The 12,440-nt window shown below is 43.4% G+C and overlaps 1 protein-coding gene across 19 annotated transcripts in view; it reads left to right on the top strand.

The window, feature by feature from the left end:
* Window positions 1–11,020: 11,020 nt before the first annotated feature.
* rassf4a (Ras association domain family member 4a) overlaps window positions 11,021–12,440 on the top strand; it is a 327,256-nt gene continuing 325,836 nt past the window's right edge. For 14 of the 19 annotated variants that reach the window (XM_072491708.1, XM_072491707.1, XM_072491702.1 and 11 more), the window contains exon 1: window positions 11,021–11,111. The gene's annotated coding sequence lies outside the window, so the exon portion shown is untranslated. Of the gene's footprint in view, window positions 11,117–12,440 lie in introns of all 19 variants that reach the window. The other 5 variants (XM_072491690.1, XM_072491687.1, XM_072491689.1 and 2 more) reach the window with 4 other exon arrangements.

Below are 12,440 nucleotides of genomic sequence, written 5' to 3'. Positions count from 1 at the left end.
GTTCAACAACTTCAGACGATGAAGTCTTTCCCCCGTCTTGACACCTTTTAAAAAAATTGAACTTTTCCCCCCCTAACAGCAGCAGCTCCTCCCCGCGGGGCCATCTTTCACTTAATCTCAAGTTTAGCATTCATGGAGCACTGACCTTCGTTCTGTTATTAACACATTTAGATTTATCGTCACGTGTACCGATGTAAAGCGAAAAGTATTGTTCTATGTGCAGTCCAGGCAGATCACTCCATATATGAAAGCATAGAACATATGATAAATAGACGATGTAAATACACAGACATAGACATCGGGTGAAGCATATGGAATGGACTGCTACAACTGTAGAGAAGATGCATAGAGAGATCAGTTCAGTCTCTAAGAGGGTCATTCAGGAGTCTGGTAACAGCGGGGAAGAAGCTGTTTTTGAATCTACACATTCTTCTATCTTTTTGTTATGCCACGATCAGCACCTTCTTTCGTCTTTAATCCTATCATTAACACTCTCTTTGTCCTGTGGCCAACTACATCTTTGCCAAATCTCTCCAGAGCTCCCACCTATCCTTTGACTTTCTATTTTACTCCACCCGCACGCGCCACCACCCCCCCTCTTAAACAGTACAGAATCCATCACATTTCTCCCTCTGCTTATTTCTGAAGATGTCACAGGGACTTGAAACGTTAACCCTGTCCCTATCTCCACAGATGCTGCCCGACCAGCACTTACTGTTTTTATTTCAGCTGAGACCTGACTCTATCTTAGGGCTTCACCAGGCTTAAACTTTGCAAAAGTAGCCATTTAAACTCTTCCATACAAATTGCACAATCAGGAATCCACACGGATTCGCTTCCCAATTATCAGCTGGGAATTAAATTTTGTGAGATACTGGAATCCATGCCAGAAAGGGAAGAATTCTGCTGACGTAAATAGCCATGGGATCGGGTTCCCCGTTGGACCTTCATTTAATACGTGGTCCTTACTTTGAGTTTCATTTTGAATGTTGCAGTAGAGCACTGCGCTCTTACCTATGGGAAGCTGGCCTAAATCCTCATGTCTCGCATGTGTCTCAGGTTTCCCTCAGAGAAGGCGATCAGCCTCCCAATGTCTGGCGAGATTGGGGGAGGAGGGTTGGTAAACTGTGCAAGGGATTGCTTCTCACATTACTCAAGCAGTTTTTCATTGCCACCACCCAGAGAGATTTCTGTGGCCAGCTCTGCTGGATAATAATGAGAATTGCAGAGGGAGCCATGCTTGGGTAGAGTACAGGTTTTTATAACAAAATCATGAATGTTTGGCTACAGTTCTTATCAAAATTAATTCCGAGGAAGAGCAATTTCACAACAAAATTAATAATAATCTCTATTAGTGTCAAAAGTAGGCTTACATTAACACTGCAATGAAGTTGGTTGATTGATTGATATTTATTTGATTGATATTTATTGTCACATGTACCGAAGTACAGTGAAAAGTATTTTTCTGCAGCCAAGGGAACGTACACAGTACGTACATAGTAGACAAAAAGAATAATCGACAGAGAACATTGACAAATGGTACATTGACAAACAGTGATTGGTTACAGTGGGGAACAAGCCTCCCCGAACAGGCGCCGGAATGTGGCGACAAGGGGCTTTTCACAGTAACTTCATTGAAGCCTACTTGTGACAATAAGCGATTTTCATTTCATTTCATTTCAAGGGCCAAAGCAAATATATGAGCAAGAGCAGCATAGGGCGTCATGAATTATTTAATAAATTTATTAATAACATTTATTGTCACAAGTAGGCTTACATTAACACCCGCAATTAAGTTACTGTGAAAAGCCCCAGTCGCCACATTCCGGTGCCTATTTGGGTACACAGAGAGAGAATTCAGAATGTCCACATTACCTAACAGCAGTCTTTCAGGACTTGTGGGAGGAAACCGGAGCACCCGGAGGAAACCCACACAGACACGGGGAGAATGTGCAGACTCCACACAGACAGTGACCCAAGCCGGGAATCGAACCTGGGACCCTGGAGCTGTGAAGCAACAGTGCTACCTACTGTGCTACCGCGCTGCCCTTACAGGGGACAGATCCGTCCGAGGGAGAGGTGTTGAGGAGTGTAGTAGCTGTGGGGAAGACACTGTTCCTATGTCTGGATGTGCGGGTCTTCACACTCCTGTATTTTCTGCCTGATGGAAGCATCTGGAAGATGACAATGCCTGGGTCGGAGAGGTCTCTGACAATGCTGTCTGCCTTCCTGAGGCAGCAGCAGATGTAGACAGAGGTTACTGTGTGTGCATTGATCATCTAAATTTAAAGCAAACATTTTACTCTGCCATTTCACTGGTATATTCAAAGGTGCTGTTGCATTTATAGCAAGCTATTCTTGGGGAGTGAGAACGCTTTTTATGGCTCTGTCCCTTTCAGCTAATATGCAAGGAAGTCCAGCAGTGGTTTTAATTTACTTATTTTAAGAAAAAAAGAAGTGTGTGTTTTATAATTCCCTGGTTGTCCATCCAATGTAAATCTCTCATGCAGCTTCAGAAAATGGCATGTGCTTTTGTGTTTTCCACCTCCAGCTATCAGTGTGACTTTTTATTACTGCGTTGCAACCTACGTCACATCACCACCTGATCGCTTTGAAGTGGAAAAATGCAAATATTTCAATTCAGCTTAATTTGTGACTGAACTCAATGCTGGTAAATGGAGAATTTGAATAGAAATGGTTAGCATTTACACAAGTTCAGTCCATAATCTTATTTTACTGCTTCCAATATTACAAGATGACGACTTTTAAACCTTTGCAACAATATGTACAGTGGTTTGATAAATTCCCTCGGAGTTCTCTTACCTTCTGGTTAAAATCTGAGACCCAAGGGCAGCACGGTGGCGCAATGGTTAGCACTGCTGCCTCATGCCGCCGAGGTCCCAGGTTCGATCCCGGCCTTGGGTCACTGTCTGTGTGGAATTTGCACATTCTACCCGTGTTTGCGTGGATTTCACCCCCATAACCCAAATATCTATTTTCTTTTAAATTTAGTGTACCCGATTCAGTTTTTCCAATTAAGGGGCAATTTAGCGTGACCAATCCACCTACCCTGCACATCTTTGGGCCATGGGGGCGAAACCCACGCAAACACGGGGAGAATGTGCAAACTCCACACGAACAGTGACCCAGAGCCGGGATCGAACCTGGGACCTCGGCGCCGTGAGGCAGAAGTGCTAACCACTGCACCTCCATGCCGCCTTCATAACCCAAAGATGTGCAGGGTAGGTGGATTGGCCACGCTAAATTGCCCCTCAATTGGAAAACAAAATGAATTGAGTACTCTAAATTTATGGGGAAAAAAATCTGAGACCATTCGATGTTGCTAATGTTATGTTTCGATTTCTCTTTGGTACCTTGGGGAAAATGATGATACTTTTGTGATAGGCTTCTATCGTTTCTACAAAAACAAAGTTTACTGACTTAATTTTTCTTTAACGCTTGTATTTTTGTCAATTCAGTGCAGTTGCTTCAGAAGGACAGTGTACAGTGCAAAACAACGGATGCGCTGTTTTTTATTCTGGTAGCAGCTGCTGTCACTGCACACACTGACTTTGTGTTATTGATGTGTAAGGATGCTCCTGTGAAAGTACTAATGACTGTGAGAGCTTAATCACAGTTAATTAGCAGGAGATACTAGTGGATAGCGTGATTACATGAAAATAATATTGCCCGGAATGAAAGATTTTGTTCGGATGATGACACTTTAAACAGTAAGAATGAAGATTTGAGCATTAATTGTAATCCTGCTCAATTAGAGTGTCGGATCTGACTCTGCAGGGAGCCCCGTTGCCTCTGACACAGCAGGTCATGGGTTCAAGTTCCACGCCCATATATTTGAAGACAAAATCTTGGCTGGCAGTCTGGAGGTACCATCCTTTAGACGAGATGTTAAACCGAGACCCCATCTCTGTTCACAGGTGGATGTGAAAGAGCTTGTGGTACCATTGTGAAGAAGAGCTGAGGAGTTGACCCCACTGTCCTGGACAATATTTACCCCTCAAACAACATCAAACAATAAACCGATTGTCGTTATCACATTGCTGTTTGTGGGAACTTGATGTGTGTAAATTGGCTGCTGTGTTTCCTGTTAATAGTTTGTTAAATAACTACTAAAACATACAGGTGAAGGGCATTGTTTAATGAGGTTCATTGAGCATATGCAAATAGGGGACTAGGCCTTCCGTGCCCAGTGAGCAACGGGTACTGGGGTGCATCTTCAACCATTAGGAATGACATTTTAATTTGAATTAGTTAAGTTTTCTTTTGACATTCTGCTTTAGTTACAGTGTCCCACCAGGGGCTGTCATCTCTGTCATTTTTGTTTAATGCATTAACACCTTTGTTATATTTAAGATAGTATAAATAGGGGGCAATTGGGGCACTGCGTGGGTGAGGGCAGAGAGATGTGTGACTAAAGTCAATAAACTCTATAAAGAAAATCTCAGTGACTTAGTTTTGACTTCACCAACTGGCTTGGATCTTATCCTCCCCGACCCTCACTTTTCTCCCACCAGCCGCCGTGTTCAAAAACTCATCCTCTGTCATTTCCGCCAACTCCAGCATGATGCCAACCACTAAACATATATTTCCCTCACTCCCCCGTCAGCATTCCACAGGGACCGTTCCCTCCGGGATATCCTGGCCCGCTCCCCCATTACCCCCAACACCACACCCTCTTCCCACGGCACCTTCCCATGCAATCGCAGAAGGGGCAACACCTGCCCCTTTATCTCCTCCCTGCTCACCATCCCATGGCGTAAACACTCTTCTAGAGTGAGGGAGCGCTTCACATGCACCTCCTTCAATCTGGTCTATTGCATTTGCTGCTCCCAATGTGGTCTCCTCTACATTGGAGAGACTAAACGCAGACTGGGTGACCGCTTTGCAGAACACCTTCGGTCCATCCACAAGCAGGACCCAGATCTTCCTGTTGTATGCCAGTTGAACTCACCGTCCTGCTCTCACGCCCACATGTCCGTCCTTGACCTGCTGCAATGTCCCAGTGAAGCCCAGCTCACACACTGGAGGAACAGCACCTCATCTCCCAATTAGGCACATTACAGCCTTCTGGACATAACATTGAGTTCAACTTCTCCTCCACCTTCGCCCCATTTTCATTCTTATAAATTTATATTTATTTCTTCCATTGATCTGTTTTTTCCCTCACCATTGTCCCCCCTTCCCCACCCCACTTGGGCCATCCGTTCCCTGTTCCTAGTTGCCCTTTGACACGCTGCTCACCTTTGTTCTGCCATGCACACATTCTAATCTCTTCATGTGCCACTATCCGCAGCCTTCTTGGCCTTTATCACCCCCAGTCATGTTCCTTTTGTCTTTCTGTCCATGACATATTTGTCAATCTCCACCTATCACTGGCCCCCTATTCAGCCTCACCACTCCACCCTCCCCCCCCCCGCCCCTTCAAAAGTATAAATCTGACCCTATTTCCAGTTCTCTCCAGCTTTGACAGAGAGTCATCCAGGCTCGAAAGTTTAGCTCCCTTCTCTCTCCAGACACGCTGACAGAACTGCTGAGATTGTCCAGTAGTTTCTGTTTTTTGTTTCAGATTCCAACATCCGCAGTAATTTGCTTGGACCTTATTAACATTGCCTACTCACTGCAACAACAACACTTGAACAGAGGTGCTTCATTGCCTGCATGAAAGGTGCTACGTAAATGCAGATTTTTTTTAACCCAGAGCTCAAGAAAATAAAAATGCTCCAATAGTAATGCTCCACTGGCAGTTTTATGTACGATGGTAAGGGACCAGGAGCCCCATTAAATTCTTTCTTGATGTCCTCACTGCAAGATTAAATAATGTTATTTTGCTTATTTTTTGTTATTTACAGCACAGAAGCAGGCCTTTCAGCCCATCGTGTCTGCACCAGCTCCCAAAACAGCAACCTAGCGAGTTCCATTCCCCAGCCCCTTCTCTGTAACCTACTAAAGTAATCATATCCAAATATCTCTTTTGAAACCTCCTATGGAATCCACCTCCACACTCTCCCAGGCAGAGCATTCCAACACAACAACTCCAAGACGTTTCTCCGCATCTCACTCCTAACTCTCTTGCTGACCACCTTGAAATTGCGACCTCTATTGGAAACAGAATATCCTTTACCCTGTCAAAATTGTTCAGAATTTTGAACACCTCAATAAAGTCGCCTCTTAATCTTCTCTGCCCCAAGGAGAACAAGCCCAATTTCTCCAATCTTTCCTTGTATCTAAAATTCCTCATTCTTGGTATCATTCTAGTAAATCTCCTCTGCACTCTCTCCAGGGCTTTAACATCTTTCCTTAAAAAAAAGTGACCAGAACTGAACACAATACTCCAAATGTGGTCTGAGCAATGATTTATAGAGGTGTTGCATCACTCCCTTGCTTTTATACTCTATGCCTCTATAAACCCAAGAATCCTTCCTATAAACATTCGTAACATTTGTTTCAACTCGCCTTGCCACCTTCAGAGAATAATGTTCTGCATGATCCTCATAAATGTTAGCTGCATTGCATTACTGGGGAATAATGGTACTTCGTACCAGTCATGGTCCATGCATGGACCAACCATGTAAACTCCCAAGTCTTTGTACAGTTGCATTTCTTGTGCATTCCGAAATTTCACACATACACCCATAGAGTGCGGCACTTGTCAATTTCTTTTAGGTCATCTTAATAAATTAATCTGGTTTCAGTTTAAGAATAAGCGAAACATTTTTCCAAGGCATGCACATTCATGACAATATGCTGCATCAGTTATTTGTTGAATAGTTATTTTGAAACACAGTTATCAGAAAGGATTTATATTGCATTTTAGCCTGTTAAAGTAATAAAGGAAAAATAATTACTTCACTAATGATGGAGCTGGGAATTACTGATTCAGTTGCACAATCAATTTCTTCCTGAAGTTAGATGCTCACTGTGTACACTTCTTACTTGCTTTTTGTTGGTTCTTTTTCGTAGTTTGTGGTAAGATATCCATTTCAAAGAACACACTGGATGGTCCAATAGATAAGGGAGTTGTCTCTCACTTTTAACACTTGGGTTGGGCGGCACATGGTGCAGTGGTTAGCAGTGGGACTACGGTGCTGAGGACCCGGGTTTGAAACCCGACCCTGGGTCACTGTCCGTGTGGAGTTTGCACATTCTCCCTGTGTCTGCATGGGTTTCACCCCCGCAACACAAAGATGTGCAGGTTAGGTGGATTGGCCACGCTAAATTGTCCCTTAATGGAAAAAAAATAATTCGGTACTTTAAATTTATAAAAAGAGAAAAAAAACACTTGAGTTAAAATGCAGCTCAAATGCACAGGATGAAAGTTTTGTCTACTTCTGACTGTAGGCTATATGAAATAGTTTTAATTTGGTTCCTGAAGCCAGTTTAACATCTGCTTCAACACTTTATATTATATCTCCTAATCAGGCAACTATCTAATTCCCTGCTAAAATAATTTATGGATTCTGCATCAACCAATGAATTCTGGCAAGGGATTTCCATATTCTAACCATCCCCTAAGTAAAGAACCTTTACTTATCATCACCGCCCACCCACCCAAGCCATACAACACAAACTTTATTATCCACATCTGTCAACAGATGAAAAAGACCCGTGATGAATGAGTGCAATCATTGCACATGTAAAAAAAAGTAATCTTTTTGATTTGCTTACTTTATTCTTTTCCGTGCTAATGTTCCTTTCACAGAGAAACAGCAGTACCTGACAAAACGACAATGTCCTGGGTCAGGCGGACACAGTTGCCATAGTGTGTTGCTAGGTACCCACCAACTCTGTGAGTGGCTATTCAAACACAGGGTCAAGAAGGGTCATTTTCACAGTATAAAATTAATTAATCAGAAAATACTATTTTAATAAGTGGATTCACAGAGTACGTTGACGTATGCTTAACATTTTCTAAAAATGCCCGGCGCTGAATGGGTTTTGGAGGGGTTTTGCGAGGACTATGTCCAAGGTGGTGAATACCTGGGTCAAGCCGAGCTGGGGATTGGCATTATTTGGGGTATCGGACGAGCCGGGAGTGCAGGAGGCGAAAGAGGCCGGTATTCTGGCCTTTGCGTCCCTGGTAGCCCGACGGAGGATTTTGCTATTCTGGAAAGATGCAAAGCCCCCTACTGTGGAAGCTTGGATCAATGACATGGCAGGGTTCATCAAGCTGGAGAGGATAAAGTTTGCCTTACGAGGGTCTGTGCAGGGGTTCCTCAGGCGGTGGCAACCGTTCCTAGACTATCTCGCGAGGAGATAGGAGGAGGTCAGCAGCAGCAGCCCGGGGAGGGGTTCTTTTGGGGTGGCGTTTGGGTGAAGGTGGGGGGGGGTTTCCCTATTTGTGTTTTTAAATGTTATATGGGGGGTTATTGTATATGGGGGAAATCCAATGTATAATTTCTGATTGTTTGTGTTCGTGTTTCTTTCTTTTTGTTGTGGGTGGGGGTTTTGTTAAAAATTTGTTGAAAAATTTGAATAAATATATTTAAAAAAAAACATTTTCTAAAAAGATATTTTTTGTTCGTGGGCCATGCAGAATAAACTTAAACGTTAAAGTACCCCAGGGTGTAATGTAAAGGATAAAAGTTTGCAAAGTACGTGAAATACAAAATTTAAAATGTCGGGTGATTTTTGCATCAATGTTACTGCAATCATTGCACTAATGCCCCTTGACACTTGGCACAACAGTATTATGACCCATCTTTCTTTTTCAAAGACTGACTAATTTTGTGCATTTCCAGCATTTATCGGATTTTATTTCAGTTTCCCAGCCTTTACAAGTTTTTGAGTTTGGTAAACAAGTTGTTGAACAAACAAATAAAGGTTCTACCAATTACGTTTTTTCAAAATAAGAAGTATTAATTAATTAAAATCCATTAAATTACATGTTTTAACAAAATATGTCTTGATTTGTTTTTCTGCATGCGCCTGTTCATATATAGATTGCCATTAAAGTTTCATCGGAACATAGGCACATCGGAACAGGAGTAGGCCTTTCAGCCCCTTGAGCTTGCCCCGCCTTTCAGATCATGGAATTAGTTTATATTTATCTACCCTGTCTTCCCCTGTTAATATCTTGAATACTTCGATCAAATTACCCCTTAATCTTCTAAATTCTAGCGAAAACTAGAATTTTCGGAGTGCAGCTCCTTGATCAGGTGAGTGCTTTGGTCCGAAAGCTAGTGATTCGAAACAGACCTGTTGGACTTTAACCTGGTGTAAGACTTCTTACTGTACTCACCCCAGTCCAACGCCATCATCTCCACATCCTAAATGCTTTGGGGCATTGAGTTTGTAAACGACAGTATATAAATGCAAGTTCTTTCTTTTATACACTTTGGTGACATAGCCCAAGCATAAAATTAGCAGGTAATAGCCCTGAGCTTAATCTCTCCTTTTCTTCTTCAAAGGCAGTCCCTCAGAGTCGAGGGTGACTTGCTTCCATGTGAAATATGAGTTCTCAGGTGATTGAGGAGTCTAATGCGCGGCCTACAGCCTCTGTCACAGGCGGGGCGGACGGTGGTTGGAGGAGCAGGTGGGGGGGGTTCCACGCACACGCTACCGACGCTTGGATTCAGCTTTCTCTCGGCGATGAAACTCGAGGCATTCGACTCCTTTCTAGATGCTTTTCCTCCAACTGGTTCTGGGCCAGGGATTCCCACCAAGTGTCAGCGGGTATGTTGCACTTTTTCAAGGATCTTACCTACTCTTCCGGCACCCCCGAGGTTATAACCAATCTCTCCCACTGCTTGCCTGATATCGAAAACCTTATGGGCCGAACCAAATATCAGCAAAATGAAGCCACTTTCTTTTGCCCAGCTTTTGTCTCGTTGCTCAAACTGGCGTTTCCAAACTTTGGTGCCACGCTGGTTCCTCGCTCGCATCTCCATCGAAGCCTGGCTGGCCCTTATTCCCTTTCACATAATCATCCGTCAACTCCAACCAACCCTCTGTGCCTCTTTCGTCAACCAGAAGTGAATTTCTGGAAACTGCAACTCATCCACAACAACAACCCAGCCTTTCCTTCTTATTTTCATCAGTGCCAGGTGACACAATGCCCATTTCATCTGCTCGATGTGAACACGAAAAAAGAACATGTTTGCAGATGTGTCAGTGGTTGGCAGGAAATAATGATTAAACTCGACTCATGGTCTGAGAACCAGCACGAATCCCCTCCCCCAACCCCCTCACTTCTTCAGATTGCCATGGTGACAGCAAACAACCCAAAATAAAACGGGGAAAGCGAGGGGCAGTGCAGCTGATGGAGAAAAGGATTGACTCAGGTCGAGTAACCCCCAGTAATCTAACCATGGGGGGGGGGGCTAAAAAAAAATATTTGGAGGGGGGTAAAATAAAAAGCTTTTATTTGGAGGGGGTAAAATAAAAAGCTTTTGTTTGGAGGGGGTAAAATAAAAAGCTTTTATTTGGAGAGGGGGTAAAATAAAAAGCTTTTGTTTGGAGGGGGTAAAATAAAATGCTTTTGTTTGGAGGGGGGGTAAAATAAAAAGCTTTTGTTTGGAGGGGGTAAAATAAAAAGCTTTTGTTTGGAGGGGGGGGGGGTAAAATCAAAACCTTTTGTTTGTTGCTAAGATTATTTTAGGCTGCATTGTGTCACATCCTGACACAGGAGGCAATTCCCTGGAGGAGGTGGAGGGGAATGAAGGCAGCCAGAGATTGAGTGCAGCCATTGAGGGAGAGATCTGCACAACTCCCTGTGGGCAGAAGGGTTTTAAAGTGAGTGTTTCCACATGAAAGTCCCTGAGAGAGAGAGAGGAAAAATGATTGCTACCACAGAACAAATGTGAGAAAGAGAATTTGATACCACACACAAAAAAAGTTACCTTGAGGAGGAGGAGGGGCGGGAGCGGGGTGGGGTGGGGGGGGGGAGCGCTCCGCTTTCTGATTGGCGGAGAGGCGGGGACTAATCTGCATTTCGAGTCCTGATTGGCTGAGGCGCCTGTCCATCAGGTAGCGGGCGAGTGCGCGCGCCGATAGCTTGTGGCAATTTGTTTGCTGAGGCGCGCGCGTGGGGAAGGACAGACATGTCCAAATCAGTGCTGAGCAGGAGATTGCCAATTTGCAGGAGTTAGATGGTAAAGTAAGAGTTATGTGCATAAGATATCATGAATGTGATGGGATTGGGGGTGCTGAGATGGGATGGGGCTGGTGAGATGAGATGAGATGAGATGAGATGGGATGGGATGGGATGGGGGTGTTGGTAATGGAAGCAATATTTATTATGCATTTTACTGTGTTTTAGACCTGACCAGTACATCGCAAGTGAGCCAGGTGATTTTAAAATTGCAGGCAGCAAGGCAGGCAATGCCTGCAGAATTATTGTTCTGCACTTCTAGCTAATTCACCAGCATTACTAACTTTTTTGGGGCAGTTTTTGACCAGATATTTACAACCCTCATCCAGGATAGAGAGGGCAAGAAAGCAGTAGCTTCATTTCTCAACAATGTTTTTAACATCTTCTCCCTGTTGGCGTTACTGCACCTCCTGGAATGCTTTTAGTTGTGCCGAGCAGATAGAGAGAATCTGTAAAGATCAGGCTGCATTTGACATTTGTGTTTGTTGTGCAGTAATTTAAGGGCAGTTTTTTGTCAGCGGTTATTGGATGAAGGCCGCAGATGTGTGAGCTACCTAATTGCCCACAAACTAATTCTGCTGGCAGAGAACAGGTGGAGGATGACCCCCCCCCCCCGGACTGTGAGCTCAGGGTGCCATTCATTTAAGAGAAGGGACCGCTGAATGGGGATGATTGTGATAATTCAGCATTGTGAATTTTCATCTCATTTTGCACCTCGAGAGAGACTTCTGCAGTTGCATAGAAAGTTAATTTCTGCTGTTTGGGCATGCTGCATGCGAGGCACCATGGTTATCAGAAGCTAATGCGTGTTGCCCTTTTTATCCCCAAAACACTGCTGGAAATAAAACAAATCCTTTTCTGTAAAACAATAGTTGTCCAATTTGTTTGTGGAGTGGGAGGAAACACATTACTTTTAGAAATGCTCCACACTGGTGAATTGATTTACATCACTGAATTGTGCGTTTAGAAAACAAGCAAAAAAAAAAGGACCAAACATTAGTTTGATACCATTCACAAATTCACTCCTATTTTCTGACGTTTAGTTGTTGTTTAACCACTCTTACAAAACACAAGATCATTTTTCAATTACTTCAAATCATTGCCTCGGGGACAGCTTCATATTGTGCATAGAGTCTGTTCCTGATAATTCAAACTAAAATTGAATTATCCAATAATTTGAATGAAGCTACGTTGTGTGTTTTAAGGGTACATTGTGACGATGTAATTAATCATAAAAATTGTGGTACAGAAAATCACATCAATAAATTGTTGGTCGGTCAGCCTGCCATTATGTACAGATGTATAGCGCTTGGGTCTACTGCTGATGGTG

Source organism: Scyliorhinus torazame, chromosome 28 (assembly GCF_047496885.1).
Source record: "Scyliorhinus torazame isolate Kashiwa2021f chromosome 28, sScyTor2.1, whole genome shotgun sequence".
Lineage (NCBI taxonomy): Eukaryota > Metazoa > Chordata > Chondrichthyes > Carcharhiniformes > Scyliorhinidae > Scyliorhinus > Scyliorhinus torazame.
Note: the sequence above shows the minus strand (reverse complement) of the source record. Positions and strands in the feature narration are given on the sequence as shown.